Genomic DNA, 21,215 nt, shown 5'->3' on the forward strand with positions numbered 1-21,215 from the left:
CTGTATTCCAGTGTGTAAAGATGCAGACTCTTGTAGGTTATCACTTCCATCACAAGTCTTGACTTGTATCCTCACCTAACCTCAGCTTTCTGCAATCATTTAAAAAGAGAAAGCTAGTTTATCAGTCAGATAACTAGTTGTTAGAATGTTGTGATCAGAGATTGTCAGATCATCAACCTGGTTGATAGGAAGCTACCAAAGAAGCTAGCAAAGAACGCACAGTTCAGTTTGATCAGTCGTGGAAAGATTATGCAGAGTAGTGAGAATTTCTGTGTCCTCAGTTCTGAGGAAGTCGGGCACCTTTTCATTTAACTGTTTTTAAAGAAGAAAAAGTATGCAAAAACAAATAAAACATTACATAACATTTATCTATTCCCTAAACTAGAAGTTAGGCCTAGGTCTCCAAACAACAATGTTAGTGTTTATCGCAATAATTTCTGGGTCAATAAATCGGCCAGCAACAATTGCAGTTTTCTGGCTGATCACCGATCTTTAAAAAGCCTGACCTGAAGAATCTAATTTTGGCTGATACAGATTTGTGTTTTGTGCTAAACGTAGTGACAAAATGGCTAAGTTGGCAACAGTGAGGACATGCAGACATGACCTTGTGGGCCAGTCTATCAGTCCCACCTCTCTACCAGCAGAGCAAAAGAGGACTGTGGCTGATGTTCAGACCTTTTGCAGAGGAAGATAAGATCAGTTTCTCATGTAAGGATCGCCCAGTCACTCAAAATGAAGGAAATTAGGACTGATTGACTGACGGACAGGACAAATTATGCAAACACACGCTCGGGTTTGAACCTGAGAACAACCCTATCAGTCATGTTTTTGGACTGATATGGTTATGAGAAAGCCATAGCACCCAGAGAGAACACACACATGCACAAGGAAAACTAACTGCATGTAAAAAGACCCTCAGACAGGGATTCAAACCCAGGACCTTCATTGCTGCAAGGCAACAGTGATGCCAACTGTGCTACTGGAGCTAAGAGCTCAACCGACGGGTGTATTGAGGATGCAGCTGGTGTGTGAAAAGTGTTTGTTCTTGTGTGTCTGAAAACTACTGAGGAATCAACAGCTGACAGCTACAACATCACAAACCGAAAATAATTGATTGAGAAACAGAAACAATGTCTTAGCTCATTAGCACGCACACACACACACACACATACACATCTAACCCAGAAACAGCTTTTTCCCCTCATGGAGACCAAGGATTTGTCTCCTCAAGCAGCAGTGGTCCTCACACGTATATAAAGACCTAGTACACACACATACTCTTACACACACATTTTCTCTTTTCTTTGTCTCGATTTTATGTCCATACTTCTGCCAGACTTGTTTGTCTGTGGCAGTGAGGTTCTGTGGTTAGTCTGAGAGCAGTGCTGTTAAATAAGGGGGTTCGGTTGAGAAAAGTGAACGGAATCAACAAAATCTGTGCTGGCGCCGTGGAGATGCTCTGTGTGTGTCAGCTTTAAAGACATATATGTATATATATATATATATATATATATATATATATATATATATATATATATATATATATATATATATATATATATATATATATATATATATATATATATATATATAATGATCTTAGAAGCTGCTTTGGGATGAAATTTAGTTTGTTCCTGGTTGTTGCTCTTCTGTTTGTCTACCTGTCTATTTTTTTGTACTCTAGCTTCTATTCCTGCTCTGTGCTGCTGTTGTCATAGCAACAACATCAAAGGCTCATAAATGGATGTCTTTGAAAAAAATAAAATGGAATTGGATCATTAAATGCATGCATCCTTCCTTGTACACCGTGTTCTCGCCTTCCTAGTATTAAAAGAAAAACAAAGTAATATAGAGTGAATTGTTCACGTTTGAATAATGAAGTGGAGCATCTAAATGATGCACATATTGAAGTGTTAGTGGTCATTTTCAGGCCTCTATGTTTGTATGTATGTTTGTTTGGGTTGATCTCAACAGTTTATCTCCTGCTGCTGGTCAAATTGATTTCTGGTTGTGAACAGGTGGATTTCTGTCCTTTTTACCAACTGATTTATAATCAGTTTGTCTACATGAAGGTTTGGAGGAAATCAAAGGAAGGATGATGTGGAAGCTGCAGAGGGCCTTGTAGTGTTGTGTGGTTGTTGAATAACTCATCTGGTTTATGTCAAAGGAGAAAAGCTGAGTTCTACAGAAAAATGTCTCCTTTGATTAGTGTGACTGAACCAGAGGTGTGAGTTTAAACCCAACTTTATCTCATCAGTAAAGACTCAGAACTTCACTTGGATTTGAGCCTTTTAAATTGAATCTTTGATGTCGTCTCTGGAGCCGAGCTTCTACACAGAACTCCTCTGGCCTTTTAGCAGAGTTTTCTCTACATGTTGCTGCAACATGCATGCTGTATCTCTCAGGCCTCTTACCCAGATTGGCCTTGTAAATGAGAGCTGGTTCTTAGTCACCTCACTTGGTTATGTTTTGGTTAAAAAAATAAATTAGTATTTTTCCTTTTGTTTTCAGTAGGAAATATTGTTTTCCTATTCCAATTTGAAAACAATATTCGTTTAAAACAAACTTACTTTGTTTTAAACAAAGTAAAAAAAATTTCAGACCTTCTTTTTTTTTTTTTTTTTTTTTTTTTTTTAGAAATTGTTCCTAAACATCTCTAGAATTAGTTAATTAGCTTTAGTAATCTCCCAGTTTAACAAGTTGCCCAATACAAACATGAAGACATAAACATTACACAGCACCGCCTGAAGAGCATTATAATAAATTCATTTTATTTGTTTGTACAAACCCTGTATTTGGTCAAAAGAAAATTAATTTGAGCTGAAAATCATAGATAGAAATAGAGTAACTTTAGTGCTGTGCAATATATCACAAATACATTATCTCAATAATAGTGTGTGTAATATTCACATTGCACATAACTATTAGATGTACAATCTTATTGGGAAATATGTAGTATAGTTTGGGTGTCTCTAAGACCAAAAATTGTATTGATATGAAAAATTGGTAAATAATTGTACATTTGAGGATTAAATTTATGCGAGATTTAAGTTTCGTTCAATGTGGGAATAATTTAAGAGTTTATGAGACGTGGGAAGATTTAAATGTTTATGAGTACGAGAGGGGCAGGAAATCATGAGACCTGGTATCTTCTACCGGCTCCTTTTCAAACAATTAATTTAAAATTGCTTGTCAACAGGCATAATTATTTGTTTAAATTTTTTTTTCTTGTTTTTAGCTTTTTGTTTGTTTGAAATGCAGAAATAAGATAAATAAATAACTGTCCACTAAAATATTGCGTCATGACCTTAAATTTTTCATCCTAATTTAACATTCATCCAGCTGGACAGTCTTACAGATGTTCACACCAGCTGCCAAATGCTAAAGGTCACAGAGTGATGGGCACACAGGTGATTATAGAAAAAATAGGTAGATATGGCAGCTGATATTGTCATCATAATATCTACCGATATTGTCAAATATATTTATATATTTGACAATATCAAAAATATAATCTTTTAATATATATTTAAAAGATTTAAATATTTTCTAATCTAGCTTCCACATACAGACAAGAACTATACTTGCAAAAAGAGGTGAAATCAGTGCAGGTTATTGTCAAGAGTATAACATGACCTAAGGGGCTATTTAAGTCATAATAATATAATATAGTAATAAATGTACAGTGAGGTGAAAGGCTCAAAGCTGTGATGTCGTCTTGAATTCATAATGAAAGTGTTGCAAATTTTCACCTAGAGGTAAAACCTCATAAAGTTGATAAGCTGCCGTTTAAAGCACATGGTTAACTCTGCTGTATCTTCTAGCATTGCAATGACAAAGTTCCATAACATGTCTAGTATTTCTTTATAAACGATCTCCTTTGGTAATTTGATGCATTTTATGCAATTCTCTAAATAATGCCACTTATTTTAATGATCTGACTAAAATTGTAGTTTACTGTACAGATAGGTATATACATCTGTAGCTGGATAACATAAAAATCTTTTGTGTAAAATTAGAATTTTTCCTATAGATCAGTCTGCTGTTTGTTTTGAACACAAAATAATCAAAATAATTTCTTCTTTTTTGGTTAATATTTGCAGTGAAAAACAGTATGGATCTCACTGGTTGTTCAGGAAAACAACTGTTTTGCTTATTTTATCAATAACGTCCAAGTAATATTATCTTGTGATAACAAAGTCATATTTTGGTCCTTACATTGGAACTGACTCCGAATTGCATGTCTTTACTTTGGCCATCACCTTCCTGTGCAATTCTGCTTGAAAAGGTTCTCTTCCAGTCTGGGTTTCTTCCTGTCAGTTAGATTTTGTCCTGTAGATTTTTTTTCCGGGCCGATCAGGGAACAGTGAAGTTGTAAACATTGACATCTATTTTCTGCTGTTTTAGAATTATAGTCTGCCTGTAGTTTTATCAATGGCAGCAGAGGAAGCAAACGAAGCCATTCAGCTCCAAATATTGAATTACAGCCGCCTCGTTCAAATCGGTGCTTCTTTCTTTGCACTGGAGGACGATTCTGTGAAGGCAATTTCTGGTAAACATTCTAGCATCGAACTGGAGCATTACATATGTCACAGACAGATGTTAGCAGTTGGGTAAAACTTAATTCCTCAACACAGTCCAGGCCTCCAGGTGGCAATCGTTTCTCTAGAGCTAGAGTCCAGACCCTCTGGACGAAGTGACGCGTAGAACAAGGAGTGGTTCTACCAGGCTGCCTTGGATGTGATGTGAGACTCGGGTAACAGTGATTTGATCCCTCCTTTGTACTGAACTGTCCTGATAAGATGTGAGATTTAAAATTCAAAGATGAACTTTATTTGACGTAAGGAAGAAATATACAATATATACAGTACATACAATACATATCTGCACTTTGTTGTCATTGTGTTGCTTTTCGTCTGTACTGCATCGCCCATTTTCATCATTGTTTTCTGGGTTCCCACCCTATCTATGGCCACAGGTGGATAGTTCCAGCTCCCAGTCATGGAGACAGCTTCTAGAAGCATTAATGAAAAAAATCATTCTCAGGAGCTCAGTGAATTCCAGTGTGGTGCCATGAGAGAATTCCACCTGTGCAATGAGTCCAGTGGCTACAAACAGCTGTCTGTGGTGTTTAGAAGAAGGTGGAAGCAACTGGGAATGACAGCAGCTGACAGAGGATGGTCAGTGGTCACCATGCTGAGGAGCAAAGTGTTCAGACTTCACCAGCTCTCTGCAGAATTGATGGCTGCCACAGAAATGAAAAACATTCCACTGTTTGAAACTGTAGGAACCAGCAGCAGACCTGCAGTCTCAAAGTGAAGTTCTTTGTTAGGAACACATGGACCAATCAGATCTCTGCATGATGGAGGTGATTATTAAGGGCTTTATTTGTGAAAAGGAGAATCTTACATTTTATTCTGGATTTAACTGGGAGCCAATGACGACTGGGAGCCTAAAAGTAAAGAGTTATAGTAGTTCTGCCTGGAAGGAACACATGCATGCCATGGGCTAGTTCTTGGCATCATTCCTGGACAGAATATTTCCAATTATAACAATATTCTGGAGCTGAATTAAGGAAATCTGACCTGTTAATATGGGGCTAAATAACATGTCCAAATGTAAAATAACACTAAGGTTCTTTACTTTACTATGGAAGGCAGAGGAACACCTTTGGGATGAGTTGTAGTGGAGACTGTGAACCAGGTCTTCTCATCAAACTCCAACTTCTGATCTCACCAATGTGCTTCTGGAGTTGTCATGTACACACTCCTATTCTTAAACCTTGCTGGAACCCTTCCCAGAGGAGATGAAACTGTTGGAGCTGCAAAGGATTGACTGACTTCACTTTTAAACCATCTGGATAAGGAATGGGGTCTGATTCGAGGTCAGACATGTGGAGGCAGGCTACTGGCTTGGCTGCATGGTGGCTCATTTGTTATCACTGCCTCTGCGTGAGCCCCACTGGGTCTTTCTGCATCAGAAAGACTGGACCAGTTGAATGTTAAAGTATTACTTTTAAAAATAGCTTCATATTGCAGCATTTTATGAGATCATAAAATGCTGAATCTGATTCTAAGACATGAACATAAAATGCGTAACATCGTCTGACAGCATTTGGGTTCTCACTGCCAGAGAAGCCTGGGTTCCCTCCAGGTATCAGGTTTCTCCCAGCCCAAAAACATCTGTTAGGTCACAGTTGCTATCATTGCTCCTATTCATCTTTGTGTTGCCCATGCAATAGCTGTACTTGTCTCTCACCTATTGTTTGCAGCCTTGCACTCATGAGTGAGTATATACAATGCATGAATGAATGAATGGAGGGATGGATGGATGCACAGATAGACTGATAATACGACAAATCAGAATATAGCTGTTAGGGTTTGAGTCTCACGCTGAAGCGAGTAGCTTTAACTTCTTAACTTGTGCTGAAATCCTACATTAAAGTAGCCATTCCTTCTGAGCATGAACAGGTTATAGAGGTGCACCGATTGAAGTTTTCTGGCCTATTACTGATCTTTAAAATGGCTGACCTGCTGATTCTCATTCTGGTAGATCTTGCTTTTTTTGGATTGAAAAGTTACTAAACATAGCAGCAAAACTGCTTAATTATCAACAGTGGGGGAACTGTTGTTGAGTACTGGTGGGTGGTCTGTCAGTCAGCCCTCTTTCACAGCTGCTTTTCAGACCTTTGTAGAGGAACACAGGATTGGTTTCTCATGTAACCGTCGGCTGATCAGCAGTGCTGCAGCCTTCTAAGTTAAGTTTGGCTGCCCTACCCAACTCCTTAGAAGAAATCTTTGACAATTTTCTCTGAGTAACTCCTGTCCCCTTACTAACATTCCACCTGCCTCACACCTTTTTTTCTTATACATATATGTTTTTCTTTTCATATTTGTGGATAATATTTGTCAGGGTTACCCCCAATGGCAGTTTCTTTGTACTGTTCAAATGTTATTTTATCTTAGTTTAGTTTTGTGTGGCTCTGTCTGCTGTCTTTTGTTGGTGGCTTACAATCTTATAGATTTTATGACTATACTTTGTACCTTATTTTTCAGTATACTGCTAATAATCAATAAAAAGACATTTGAAAGAAAAACATACACACTGTCAGCTAAAGCACCGACGGGAACATCAGCTGAATTTGATTCTAAACTGAAAGGAAAGTACTCTGAAAAGGTTAAAATATCCCTCCAGTGCTCATCAAAGTAATAAGTGCCATAAAGAGAAAGGCACACTGGTGGTGTCTGACGTACGTCACTGGCCATTTCTACAAGGAGTGACGCCAGCAATTCTTTCCATAAATACAACGGTTTAGTGTGAGCAGTTTAAAAAAAACCCCCAAAAAACAACATTAAGTTTCTCCACCATTGTTGATAAGAATTAAGTTTGGAACCAGATATTTAATAGAGAATAGATAAGAACGTTTGTGTCAGTGTGGGGGGTCAGAGGTCACACGCAGGACCTTTGGATCATTTCTCTGCCTCTGAGGCTCTGAACAAGCTCTCTACTCACTCAACTGTTTATTTGCAAACTGATAAAATGTCTCTGGAAACTGCACACTTGTAACGGCTCACATCCATGTGTGTGTGTGTGTGTGTGTGTGTGTGTGTGTGGTGTGTGCGTGTGCGTGTGTGTGTGTGTGGACGCATGGAACATTTATAGCCTGTCTGTCTGGCTCCATGTGATTCACTCTTGCAGAGGTGTGGTTTGTCAGCAGCCACACCTGGTTTCACAAAGCATCAAAACAAATTGTAAGCATGACATCTGTATAAAACATGCTTACTACCATCAGTAACACAATTATACTTTATAGACTAATGCCCTGACCAACTAAACACTTAAGCACAATTGATCTTCATTCTCTTCTGGTGACTACCTGCTGGACAGTAGCAGCATCACTGTGCTGCCCAAAGATATGCCTGTTAAAAATCTGCCAAATGTTCACTGTAAAGACTCATTTCAGCAAAACATCCAATTTTATCTGCAGGTTGATGATGCCGGTTGACCTCCAGTTGAATTGGACTGAGTTAAAGCAGAGTTCAGTCATCTGATTCTGAAGTATAATAATAGTTTACCAGATTCTGACTGAACACAATAGTTAGCTTGCTAGTTTCTGGAGTTTTCATGCTTGTGCAAATCCTCCTACAGGAGCAGAGCAGTCAGTGGTGAACCTGGGGGAGATGAGCTAAATGTCGAGTCATCATCTCTGTGCTATGATCATGGAGGCCAAGAGATTCATGGAATGTCTTTCCCCATTATTGTTTCTGTTAAAATGATAAAACTGAATAATTTCATATGTAACGTAAGAGCAACTGTAAAGCACTAAATATGATGAGTGTAACATTAGGTATTAGATCAACACGTTATGTGCTGATCTAATAATAAGTGCTGACAAAGCAGTGTGTCGAACACACACAGCTTCTTCACTCATCTTCTCTGCATTTTCTCTCGTTGAATTCTTGTCCTTGCTGAACAGAAACTGCCATTAACAGAGGCATGAAGAAACTCTTGGATATTCAGTTTGCCACCCAGCAGAAAGAGTGGGAGTGTGTGGTTTGTTTGCACATGACCCATGTGCAAGTTGTACGTAATTTGATTGGAAATTGGGTCAAAAAAAAAAAATCAGCCCCTTCCACCCTGCCGCCTGCCCTCCTGAGCAGATGGTGCTGGGATAGTCTAATCGCCTCCTGTGGATCTGTGTGTGCATATGTAATTATAGCTGACCCTGCCAGTAGCGAGGCCTTCACATGTAACGTCTCCCTGTCAAGAACCAGTGCAGCCCTCTCACCCAGCAGAGTATTCCTATCTTCTTATTCTGCTCACTTCTTCTCAAACATTTTTGGACATATATTTTTTTACATTGATGCTTAGCCTATCCTTTTGTGATGCAAATTCAAGTTGACCTGGTTTGTAGATTATTAGCTCGGTTTACCATTAAAGATTTGTTGTATTATTTTTACAGTGCAGTATTAACTCTTATGGTGTGGTCGGAATGTTTTCATTGCTGACTTCAGTTATACTCGTCGGTCCGGTCGCCCTGTGGCATGTTGCGGACCTTCAGTAGATTCTAAACACACAGGCCTGACTTTACATGCTGAATTATCATCAGACTCACCAGGCTTGAGAAAGTTCCCACAGAGCTGTCATTGAGCTGATTCACTGGGACAGCAGGTTTCGTTAGATTTGAACGTCTTCATGGGACTCAGGCTCTGTTTGGTAACCAGTCTGCTCTGATTTCTCTGAATCTCTCATGGTGTGATCTGCTGCCTGTGGAACACTTGTTCCTGGCAGAGATGCACCAGCTGGTCAGACTGGTCACTGAGTGGTGACCAGTCAAACCACTCATTGGCATAGGCCCTGACTAGGAGGCTCCTTTAGCGTGGTGCCCATTTCATCCATCAGTTTGTTTATTTCATTAAGCACATCTGTCTTCTCCACAGTTAACATAGTGCCGCTCACACACACACACACACACACACGCACACACACACACACACACACACACACACACACACACAGATACATGTACAAACATAATACACCCATTCATTGTGATGTTCCTGCTTTGATAATCATTCTTTTTGATGACTGCTTTTTGTTGATTTGTTGAGTTGTGCTAGTTATGTAATAATCACAGTATATTAACTTTCAACAAGGGTTTTAAAGGAATACATTCTTGTGATTCTTGTGATTTTAAGAGAAGTTGTTTGTTTCTTCTTGTGACTGATGGAGAACAACAGTAGTCAGATTTACTCCTTCATTCATTTCATCACAGGTCACTCAGTTTTATTAATAAATGCTTTTGGGAAATAAAAGGATGTAATCTGGTCAGAGACCAAACACAATTCTTCCTGCATGGATTTCCTACATGTTCTGGTCATGTTCCACATGTGACAGCAATCTCCTGTATCCTTTACATGTCTGCTAAGGATGGATGATTGGAAGCCTTTTCTCCAAAGAAAACACTTAGGAATGGGTAAATATCTTCTGAAGCCTTTCAGCTGATTAAGTTATGGTCTGATGAAAGTTAATTTCATGTTTTTGGCCATATTTCCAGAATGTGTGTTTGGTTCAAAAACAACACTGATCATCACCAAAAAGCACCGTAGCCACAGCAAAGCTGGCACGCTTCTGAAATCTCAAACTCAACACGTTTGTGTTGAGGAAAGTATATATGGTTTATGGTATATAAATTTTGACACAAATGGGTTTGAATTAAAGCTTTTTAAGCATTGATCATTTCTGCATATCACTTTTTTTGACAATGGCCCACATTGAAGCATGGTGGTGCTTTCAGGATGCATCCAGATCAGTAAGTTAATAAGTTCATGAGAGGAAAATAAAAACTTTGGAATGGCCAAAGCCAGAGTTCCACTCTAAACCTGACAAAAACAATCCGAGGGTCATCTGAGGATAACTGTGGAAAAAAATTATTTGTGTAATCCTGGAGATTTGGAGCACCTTTCCAGGCAGGGTGGATAAATGTCACCAACTCCTCAATGTAACCTGCCGATGAACTGAATTTAATGATATGAAGCCATAAAGTTGTTCAACTCCACACACCTTTATATAGTTTTAGAGTTGTAGCCTCTTATGCAGCCAGGTTTGGTGGTTCTTTTACTACTTCTAGATTTGTTTTTCCGTTTTGTTTTACTCTGTGAAGTCTTATCATGAGGGAAATGTTTCTAATGATTTATCATGTTAAAACCTGACATTCTAACAGGGTTATGTAGACTTCTGAGAGAAATGAGTGATGAGTTTCATATGTAGCTATGTTTGGGAGGCTGTGCAGTCCTCTGGTTTACAGTAGTAGTTGCTCTGTGTGAATGTGAGCCTGAGTGGGTTAAACAGCTGAGCTGGGCAGTAGGAGGACAGGCTTGTAGGCTGAAAGAAAGTGAAAGAGAGAACCAGTCTGCATCATGTTCACACACACTCACACACACAGAGGGGAAGTGAGTGTTGGCTGGCCTCACTTCTGTTCCTCCCTCTCCACCTCCCTCCCCATCTTCCTCCCTCTCTCTCCTCCTCTCTTTCTCACTCTTTCGTCAGCGGCAGTTAAAATGTCGGCTGCGTAGTTCTTCCTCTGCTCTGCTCTCCCCCTCTTCACCATCTGTCTTTTCTTACCACAAGAGGAAACCATACTGACTATTTTTTACCTCATCAGTCTTTCTTCTCGTTGTGTCTCCTGGTGGGTTGATGGATCACAGCTAGCTTTGCAAAGAGCTTTTCTACGAAGCCATTACTCAGTCATTTTGGGAAACAGAGGAAAAGGTAATCTCATAGATTTTAGTATTCACCTCTGCTTGTGTCTATATTTTTGGAAATTCCTTCCATCAGTCAGTAAAGATTGAGCTGTCAGCCAGCAAACAGGCAGGAGGTGATAAACGGACAAGTTTGGACTTTTTCCACAACAGAATGGGAGGTTATTCTCATTCTAGCTAGACGTTGATATGTAATGTGTCGGCATAGGTGTGTGTGTGTGTGTGTGTGGGGGGGGGAGTGCGTGTAGTGGAACTGTACCCTCTGTACTACCTCACCATGTAGGTGCTAGAAAAATTGTCAACTCATACTGCAACTAGTATAACATGTACTTCAATCATTGTGGATCTGATGTTGATAAAAAATATTTCACATCATAAAATGTGAACTAGATCCTTTGGCTTGGTTAGTAGTTCAACTCTTGTATGTATTTCTAGAGGATTTTTCAAGGGTTCTTTATTGCCGATGGCAACCATTTGACAGGAACCTGGAGTCTCTTGTTTGAATGACTTGTCTTCCCTGGTCACTCTGCGTGGGTCGAGTTTCTGATTCATAAACAGATGAGAGGTTGCTCAGACTGACATGGCTGTCAGTTGAGGTTGCTGCTGTTCTTCAGGCAGTATTGATTACTCTATCTGTTGCCAATTCAATCAACTTTGGGAGGCCAAACGTCCGTTATGTGATTTGTAAGCTTGTTAGTTAGGGCAGTTTTAGGTGTTCAAGGTAGAACTCCTGCTAGAGGCAGAAACCCATTGCTGACTTGGCTGAGCTAACTTTTCACTTGTCCCTACTCTAGGACGTCAGCTGGGTAATGTTGTCTGAGTGACCGGAGGCGATGTACATGAGGTGGTGAAAAAGACTATTTGAAGAGTTACTCGTATTGGTGAATGATGTGTGGAACTTGTTTTGTGTAACTTATAGTTCCACTATAAAATGTTGCAGTTTCATAGAGATGCATTGATCGAATATTTTTATCTGTATCGGTCCTGATATTGGAAACAAAATGTAGATTGGGTATTGGTTACAATGTGTCTTGATTCATACTCCTTTGCTCTGACTGACCAAATGAAAGTTGTTTTTACATGTTTGACCAAGATTGTGAAGGATTTGTTGTATTTAAGTGTGGTCTGAGTGCAGAGTTATCAGTTAAATTTGTAATTGAGTACATTTATGTCTGTATTTTTAAAAGAGAAACATTTAAAGTCCTTTTGGTTGTTTTTCTGTATCGGAGCAGTATCAGCTGATACTAAGTCTTACATACCTGTATTTGTATTGAAAGTGAAAAAAGTGGTTCATGCATCTTTAGTTACGTGTCTATGATGCAAAGTCGATTTTCTTTGACTTTATAACAACTAAAGGTAACATAGTTACTTAATTGTGCTATAAAATGGCACAATGTGCCTAGGAAATACATACTACTGTCCCTATAAGAGAATGAGTTCTACTCATACAGTGTTCCCAAGTGTTTTTATTGTGTTTCTTTAATGGTCTGTCTGACTTGACTTCTGACGCTGGGCCTTGTTTTTCATCTTTTTATCCACCTTAACTTACTCTATGTCTGCTAAGCAAAATATTTAATAGTTCAAGATGTACTGACCACAGTCATGTTTGAATGATAACAGCAATAGTTATGTGGCCGAATAGCTGGAGGTATGTCCTGAATGATGCTGCAGAAACTTGAGTGTCCTGGTAGTTGCTCAGCTGACAGGTCACTCTGTGTTGTTCCTATGTTTGAATGTCCGATGTCCCATTGTTACCTTTGATTTTATAAAAATGTTCTGTTCATTATGGGGAGTTTCTGGTGTCTTTCCTTCTCCAGATTCACTGGATTAAGTACATTTTTCTTCTTTGTAGCAAGATGATGGTATATCCAGCCTTCCTCTCTGCTGCTGCATGTAGAGGAGATGCAGACAGGACAGGACTAGTTTTCTTAGCCCTTGTTAGTCGCAGATGTGACCCAGTTGCTGCTTTATGGTATGTGTGTGGTCACATGTGGAGTGTTACTGTTAAGAGTTTACAAGAACAGTGTGGCTTCATTTTAAGCTAATGCCGCTATATAAAACTAAACTGGGCTACTGCTGAAAACATTTGTAAATTTTTTTTAACATGGAAATGATTCATCTTTAAACAAAAAAAAAACTGGAAAATAGACCAGTCCTTTATATCTTGTTCAGTGGAAAGATTTTAATGTGTGAACAGTTAAGTGACAGGATGTGAGAGCTGAACTGTCTTATTGGTGTAGCTCTGATTCAGACAGGAGCATGTGTCAGAGTTGTATTGTTCTGCTCTGTAATAAAAACAAACTTTTGCCTTCAGGATTCGGAAATGGAATTAAATATCAATTATTTTTAATATTGTGTGTATGGCGTATGTCCCTCCTATCTAACAGTTTGAAGTAACTGACTCCAAACTAAGCATCTGATCCTTTATCAGCTTTAGCCAACAAATTAGAATCACAAGTAGCAGATAAAACGAATATTATTTAATTTTTTTGTTAAAATGTTATGCAGGAATTCTTACATGTTCAGTGTTGAACATAAACCAAACTAAGTTTAATCTGTATGGTAAAGCTGTTGCCTTTCTCATACTTATGTTGAAACTGATCTACTGACTATAGCCATAGGTTTTCTTAGAGGTTAACCTGAACTAGTTGGGTTTTCCTTAGTGTCTGGAACCTGTGACGGCCGCTGTGATGATTAAGGCCTCCATACATGGGTTGTGTTTTACCACTGCAGCAGTCCAAAAGGTTTTTGACAAATATGAAGCAGGCCTTTATGGGTTTTTTGGGTTGGTAGTGATTCTGTCCTTAGACAACTCTTCAATAAAGGCATTCATATATATATATATATATATATATATATATATATATGTATATATGTCTGATAGTAAAAGCAATTTTTCCCTCTCCATCAAACTGACCTTTTTATAAATTTAACTTGCGGCCCTCTGATCTTCTAAGTGGCGTTTTGTAATTTGACCTGTCCAGCATCAGGCAGAAGGCGACATACGGTGTAATTTAAAGTGTGATTCAATGATAAGCAGCAGTTTATGTGAAGCAGTTTTGTGTTCATGCAGTTCCAGCTAAACTCAACCTGCAGCCTGACAGACTTCATCAGAACACGTCTGTGTACCGAAGAGTCAAACAGGCAACTTCAAAGCTGCATTTTTTTGCCTTTGAACTGTCAGACTACCTGCTGCTTAATTTATTCATTACTCTAGAGCTATTCTACAGCCTCATCTCTTTTCTCTCCATCCCTCACTTCCTCTTTGCTACTCTTCATCATGTCCTATCTTCACCCTTCTCCTTCTCATCTGTCCTATAACTCAGTAATTGATTTGGTTTTCCTTCATTTTCTTGTTTTTACCTTCCTGTTTTGAGTTTTTAGTTTTATGGCTTGTTGTGTAACAGTGTCAGAGGAAATGTCAAGTTTCTTATTGTTGATTTATTTATTTATATATATATATATATTTATATATATATATATATATATATATATATATATATATATATATATATATATATATATATATATATATATATATATATATATATATATATATATATATATATTTATATATATATATATATGTATTAGAACATTAAGTACATTCAGTCAAGATATTTGTATTTTTCACAGGGATAAATTATTCTATTGATAATAAGTTGTTTGTTGTGTTGTTTTCCAGGTGTTTAAACCATTGGTTGGGAAGAACCTGTTGTCTTCAGTAACAGCAGTGGAGTTCTTGCTGGACCGTCAGAGGGACTTTGTCTCTAACCAATCAGCCTGCCAACCATACCAGGTAATAAACCATCAACTCACGGGCCTGATGAAATCTATATATTTGTTACTGATTGGCTGGCGAAATATTACCCAACATTTGCAACAATTGTGCTTTGGGTCTTGTCTAACCACACAGTGTTGTAATTGAGGCCATCTACTCTGACACACCAAGACCAAAACTTAAAGGGAGGTGAAACCAGGGCCACATCTTTGTGACACCATTTTCTAGATTCATGAAGATGTAGTTGGAGACATTTGGAGACAATCTTTTCTGTGGCAGCTCGTTTCTAATTAAATTGCAATAAAACAAAACGTCTTTTAAGAGGCAGGGAATCGGTGGGTTGCCCAGTCCAGTTGACATTGTGACACTCTTCTGTCACAATTGATACATTACATTACATTAGGTTTGAACATGGAATTATCAATTTGCATCTCGCCATTTCTCCAACTACGATGGTCTCATTGCAGATTATAGATAGTTGTTGTAGACCTAACTCCTCAGGCCAATCAATGACTGCAGTCTGCTGCCAGTCAACCCATCTTGGCTATGTCCAGCTTGTACTTCCACTGAGGTGGTTCCAAAAACCAGGAGTAACCGCACAGGACCTATAGAGACAAATCTGGTGGGGCAGACTGGGTAAGAATGGGTTAGAGCCACGCCTGTGTAGAAGGAGGTTAAGCTAATCTTTACACCAAGGTTAAAGTTGCTCTCTAGTACCACTAAACTTCCTGTCACTTTTAAATCTGAATTAGAAGACAAGTTTTTACTTTCATTCCTATATTCCTGTTCCACATTCTGAGGGGATGCCCTCTGAAAACTGTAAATATATATACATTGTCATATATCAGACTTGTCCTATTGTTATTGCTAATCTACAACAATCATTCATAAGTGAAACGTACTATGATTGCAAAATATAAAATGTCCATGTCACCTACCGTACTTTTGAACAAGAGAACAATTTCCTAATGGAGTCTGTATTAACAAATGCTATTGTCACGGCCATCGCTACAATTAGCAACTGGGAATATGTATATACAGATCTTGAGTCTTTCAAATGACACCTCTGATGTAACGAATCTTCCGCAGACAGTAAGCCACAGACGCATTTAAACTTCTCTCATGTAGTTGTGTGCTCTGAATTTGAAGAGTGTGTTTCAGGACAACTGGAAGCAGCTCCTTGTTTTGTACTGGAACACTGTGTTCCACTCAGTGTCAACCAGATGGGATGGCTGTGTTCTGTACTCACTCCCTCAGCCAACAGTTTGTGCATAAGACAAGTCCTAATATCCAGAGAGAAAGAGAGTCTGTTTCTGTCGTTTCTCTGTTCTTCCAGAGGCGAGCTCTGCTGCTGTGTTTCTGCTGACATGGGTCTGTGTTGTAGTTTGTGGTTCTTTCATGTGTGTACAACATGTGTGATGATCATTTGTTTACCTTCCAGTCCTGTACCATTTCTTAATTTCTCTCATCTTGATTCAGTCCTAGATTGGTATTTCATGGGTTTATAATGAATGATTTCCTTTCCAGGCCTGTGTTTGGAAAAACAAGTAGAAAATCAGTGAGTTAAATCAAGCCGGGTTTGTTTGTAAAGTATGTTTCAGCAATAAGTCAACTCAAAGTGGTTTATAGGAAAAACGTTACACACTACCGAACCAAAAAAAATTACATTAAAGTGGGAAAATAAAGAAAAGTAATAAAAGTTGTAATCCAGACTACAGGGAATTTGTTTTTCAGTTATTATTAATCAAAAGTAACCCTAAACAGGTCGGTTTTCATCCTTGATTTTAAAGAGCTCAGTGTTTTGACCATGGGTACATGCAGTTTTGTGGTCGATTGCTGATTACTGGTTTTTAAGAAGCCGATTCAGATTTCTTCTGCCATTTTTTGTCTGATGGTGCTAAATATAGCAAGAAAGGTGCTGAGTTGGGTAGTCACAGTGGAGTGACTATTGTTAACTAAAAATGTTGAGACATGACCTGGTAAAACCTATGCGTCTATCAGTCAAACCTCTCACAGGAGATGAGAAGATGACAGTGGTTGATTTTTAAACCTCTGGCAAGATAGATCAGACCGGCTTCACTTGCAAGTATCGGCTGATCACCAATCTCCCAAAAATAAGGAACCAATTAATTGATGCACGCGTGGTTTGGATTGTTTTGCCCTTTTCTGGAGGTTTGTTCCAGATCAGTGTTGCATAGAAGCTGAAGGCTGCTCTTTGTTTGGTTGTTTTTCTGGATGCAGAGCAGAACCAGAACCAGAAGACCTGAGAGGTCTGGAAGGTTGATACAACAACAACAGATCTTTAATGTATTGTGGTGTTAAGCCATTCAGTGATTTATGAACTAACAACACTATTTTAAAGTCTGCTCCATCTTCCTGGTTTTAGTCAGAACTCCAGCAGCAGTGTTCTGGATCATCTGCAGCTAGAGGATAGATTTCTTTAGACAAACCTGTGAAGACACTGTTGCAGTAATCAATGCAACTAAATATAAATGCATGGATGAGCTTTTACAGATCTTGTTTAGACATTAGTTCTAATCCTGAAAATGTTCTTCAGATGACTTTGTAACTGTCTTTATGTGGCTGTGAAAGTTCCATCCATCACTACTCCCAGATTTTGGACCTGATCTCTAGTTTTCAGGTGAAATAACTGAAGCTGTGTTGACTCTAGATCGTTCCTCTTTAGGTCTGAAGATAATAATTCAGTTTTGTTTCTGTTCAGCTGAATAAAGTTATGGCACATTCATACATTTATCTGTTCTGTTCATGTCCTCAATATTTAAATGGGTTCATAGCCATATTGTAATGTGGAGTTGCTTTTAATCTGCATAGTTATGGTAGCTAATCTTATCATTATTACGGATTCACCAATCCACATTTTTCACTTCAGATGCTGTTAGAGATGTCTGAGCTTTAGCATCAGTCGATACAGATCCGATACAGAAAAACAGCGGAACTGACTTGTAGCCATTCCTTTTTAAACACAAACATAAATAAACTGAATTACAAATTGATTTGATTATTCTGCACCAGTACAGCACACTTAAATACACCAACCATGTTTCACAAGCTTGGTGAAACATGTAAAAACACTTGAATTTGTTCAGTAAGTGCAATGAGGAGTAGAACAGCCAATGTAAAATACATAATAAAAGAACTGAAACTGAAACAAACGATAGTTTGACTACGTTGGGCAGACAAGCAAAATTAAACTGCAGCAAACCTTCCATCACATGGTTGAGAAATATGTCAAACAAACAAACAAGGTTTCCTCAAGAATTTTTTAAAACTGTTATTGAGCTGTCAGGAAGGGCATTGATATTTCTTTAAATGTTGCAAAATACAGAAACAAAAACCCTCTTCTGCACCATGAAATGTAAAAGTTATCCATTTGTCTAACAGAAACCTTCCTCATTATCCCTTTATCTGTACAAACCCAACTTTGTTCTGAATCAACCACAAATCTCTTCACAGTACAATAACGCTTCAGTTTTTTGTTAAATATCGAATGTTTTCATATCTTGTCATACGGCACTACACTATCTGATGATTTTCATCAGCAGAGAGTTCCTTTCTCTTTCCCATATTGCTTAAAACCTGTGGCTTGCTTAATAATCTGGAACATCCTTCTTAAGTAGATTTTCTTTAATTGAGCTCACCAGACAAACTAATCAACCAGCTCTCTGAAATTAATTATAGTGATTCAAAGAGCCCTGACACACAATACCATCTATAAATTTAATAGCACGACAAAAAATGTAATCTTTATGACACTTAAATCCAATTTGCACAATAATTTGGAACACGGTCTATAATCAAATAAAAATCATTAACAAAAAAATTTTTCCACTTAGGGGACCCTAAGCAGCTGCTTAATTTGCTGCTTAGGGTACTAAGCATTAATGTACTACAATCAGGAGTACATTACAATCAGTACTCCTGATTGTAATGGAGTATTGAAATAATAATAGTTTCAGCTCACCCAGAGAAGCCGAAGAATATTCCTGCAGACATGAATTCCTCATCATCTTAGTAGTCCTGGTTGCGTTTTCTTTCCCCCAGGTTCTGTTAAGGTGGATGTTGTCATCTTCAAAGTATACTTTTTTCTAATGCCCTTTCCCGACGTGGGTTGAGTGATGTATTGGAGATGTTATTCCCTTTCTTGTCTTTCGTATTGATAGTTGGCTATAGCATGTTGAGGTAAATGTGCAGCGTTTTTGCTGCAAGAAAATCAAAGTTGAATTAAAAGTCCACAACCTGAATTGTGGACATTGATGTAGAACCATTACCATCAGTCACCAAACAAATCTAAAATAGAGAAGCTTCCACTGCTCGGATTTCTGCATGTGGACTTATTGTGTCTGTGTGAATGTAAACATCCAGGTTTATGAAACAAACCTTTGATCCACATAGAGCCATAACATTCTCTCTCTCGCTCACACACACACACACACACACACACACACACACACACACACACACATACACCGTGGCCACTCTCCTCGGTTTATCCAGTTGGACAGGAAGAATGGAAGGAAGGGGCAGGGGATCCAATGGTTTGGCAAAAATCTACAATGAAATCACTGTTCAGTGAGCCAGCTTGCTGCTCAAGTCTGTGGGTTACTGTTGCTAGAAAGTTGAGTGCTGACACTGAAAAACAGGCAGATAATGAAAGGGTCTGTGCTGACTCAACAGTGTAAGAAAGTCCCTCCTCAGTGTCAACTTTGCACCTGGGTTGCACCAAATCTTTTGTGCTGTTATGTTTACTATCTCTTGCAGTAGCATGTGACAGCAGCATAGTTTGATCAATAGACAATGTTCTGTTGTCCAACTTCCCTTATGATCTAAACAGCTCCACAGTGGACAGAATTTTTAGTTCATTTGTAAGAACAGCTTTTAAAAATGACTGAATGAATCAAACTTTATTAACACAAAATGTGTCACACTCTCCATTCTGGCACAAAGTGCTTTACAGGCTTAAAAACAGGAAGGCAGGCATTTAGATTACAAAAAATGATCAAATCAAGCAGACAATTATTTGTGACAAAACAAGAAATTAAAAGTAATAGAAATCATTTATGCAGAAAATGAGGAGGTGTTGAAACACAGTTGTTTAGAATAGGTTAGTGAGGAAATAGTAAGGAGATTTGGGTTGTTAAATCCTGGCAGTAAATCAATTGTAAAATGGACACATAGTCAGTGCTGAGACTTTAAAGTCATTGTGATGTGAGTTCACTTTCTGGTAATGTGGTAGTATGAACAAAGTCTCTGCATTGTTCTGGCAGGTAGAAGGTGATACTCTGGCAATGTTTTTAAGATAGCGTTTATTTTTTCAAGAAGCTCCAGTTTGAATATGACATACTGAGTGCTGCTCAGTGGTGCAGTTGGTAGCACTGTTGCCTTGCAGCTAGAAGGTCCTGGGGTGGATTGACTTAAAAGAAACTCTAAAATACAGTTAATAGCACAACAGAATTTGGGTTATCATGAGACAATGATACAGAGCTGTGAGTCATCAGTGTAGCTGTGAAATTTTAACTTTGTTCATATCTCCTGATGACCCCCCCACCCCCCAACAACGGCCTATAAAGATTAAAAAGAGGAATACCTACAGTTGAGCCTCATGGAACATCGTGTTGTGGGTTATAACGTTCTGAGGAGCAGCTTTCTGTACTGGCAAATAATTTTCTCTTTGCTGAGACATGAGCAGCAACCCTTCAGGACAGCCTGTCTAGCAGAATGATGTCGTATCAAAAGCTGCACTAATGTCTAGTAATACAAGCTCTGATCCATATTTTACTGCGGAATGTTTAAAATCTGTTTTGATGCAGTTTCTGTGCTGTGATTGGATCTAAACCCAGACTGGTATTTTCCTGAAATGCTTTTGGAGTTGAAATGAGAGTTTACTTTGGTTTAGAGTTTATTAAAGAACAATCTTTTTAGTTCATTCTTTTTCTGTTAACTTTAAATTACATGACCAAATTCAGGATTCTGTAGCACATCATTTAACTCAACCTTTCATGCTGAATATCAAAGTTTTATGGAGATTACATTCAAATATGCCAATAAAAACAAACAGTTAATTAAAATAACTTTAATATTATAACATAGACATGTGCTCTAGAGCCCAGGTGAAAAATAAAGGCGAACTCATTTTGCCTTCTAGGCATGTATAC

At 38.3% G+C, this 21,215-nt stretch overlaps 1 protein-coding gene across 1 annotated transcript in view; it reads left to right on the forward strand.

Moving 5' to 3' along the window:
• The window catches only part of jmjd1cb (jumonji domain containing 1Cb), a 101,558-nt gene that overhangs the window by 53,119 nt on the left and 27,224 nt on the right, over positions 1–21,215 (forward strand). Inside the window, exon 3 of the mRNA XM_044102983.1 lies at positions 14,947–15,060. The gene's annotated coding sequence lies outside the window, so the exon portion shown is untranslated. The remainder of the gene's footprint in view (positions 1–14,946; positions 15,061–21,215) is intronic.

Source organism: Gambusia affinis, linkage group LG20 (assembly GCF_019740435.1).
Source record: "Gambusia affinis linkage group LG20, SWU_Gaff_1.0, whole genome shotgun sequence".
Taxonomy (NCBI): Eukaryota; Metazoa; Chordata; class Actinopteri; order Cyprinodontiformes; family Poeciliidae; genus Gambusia; species Gambusia affinis.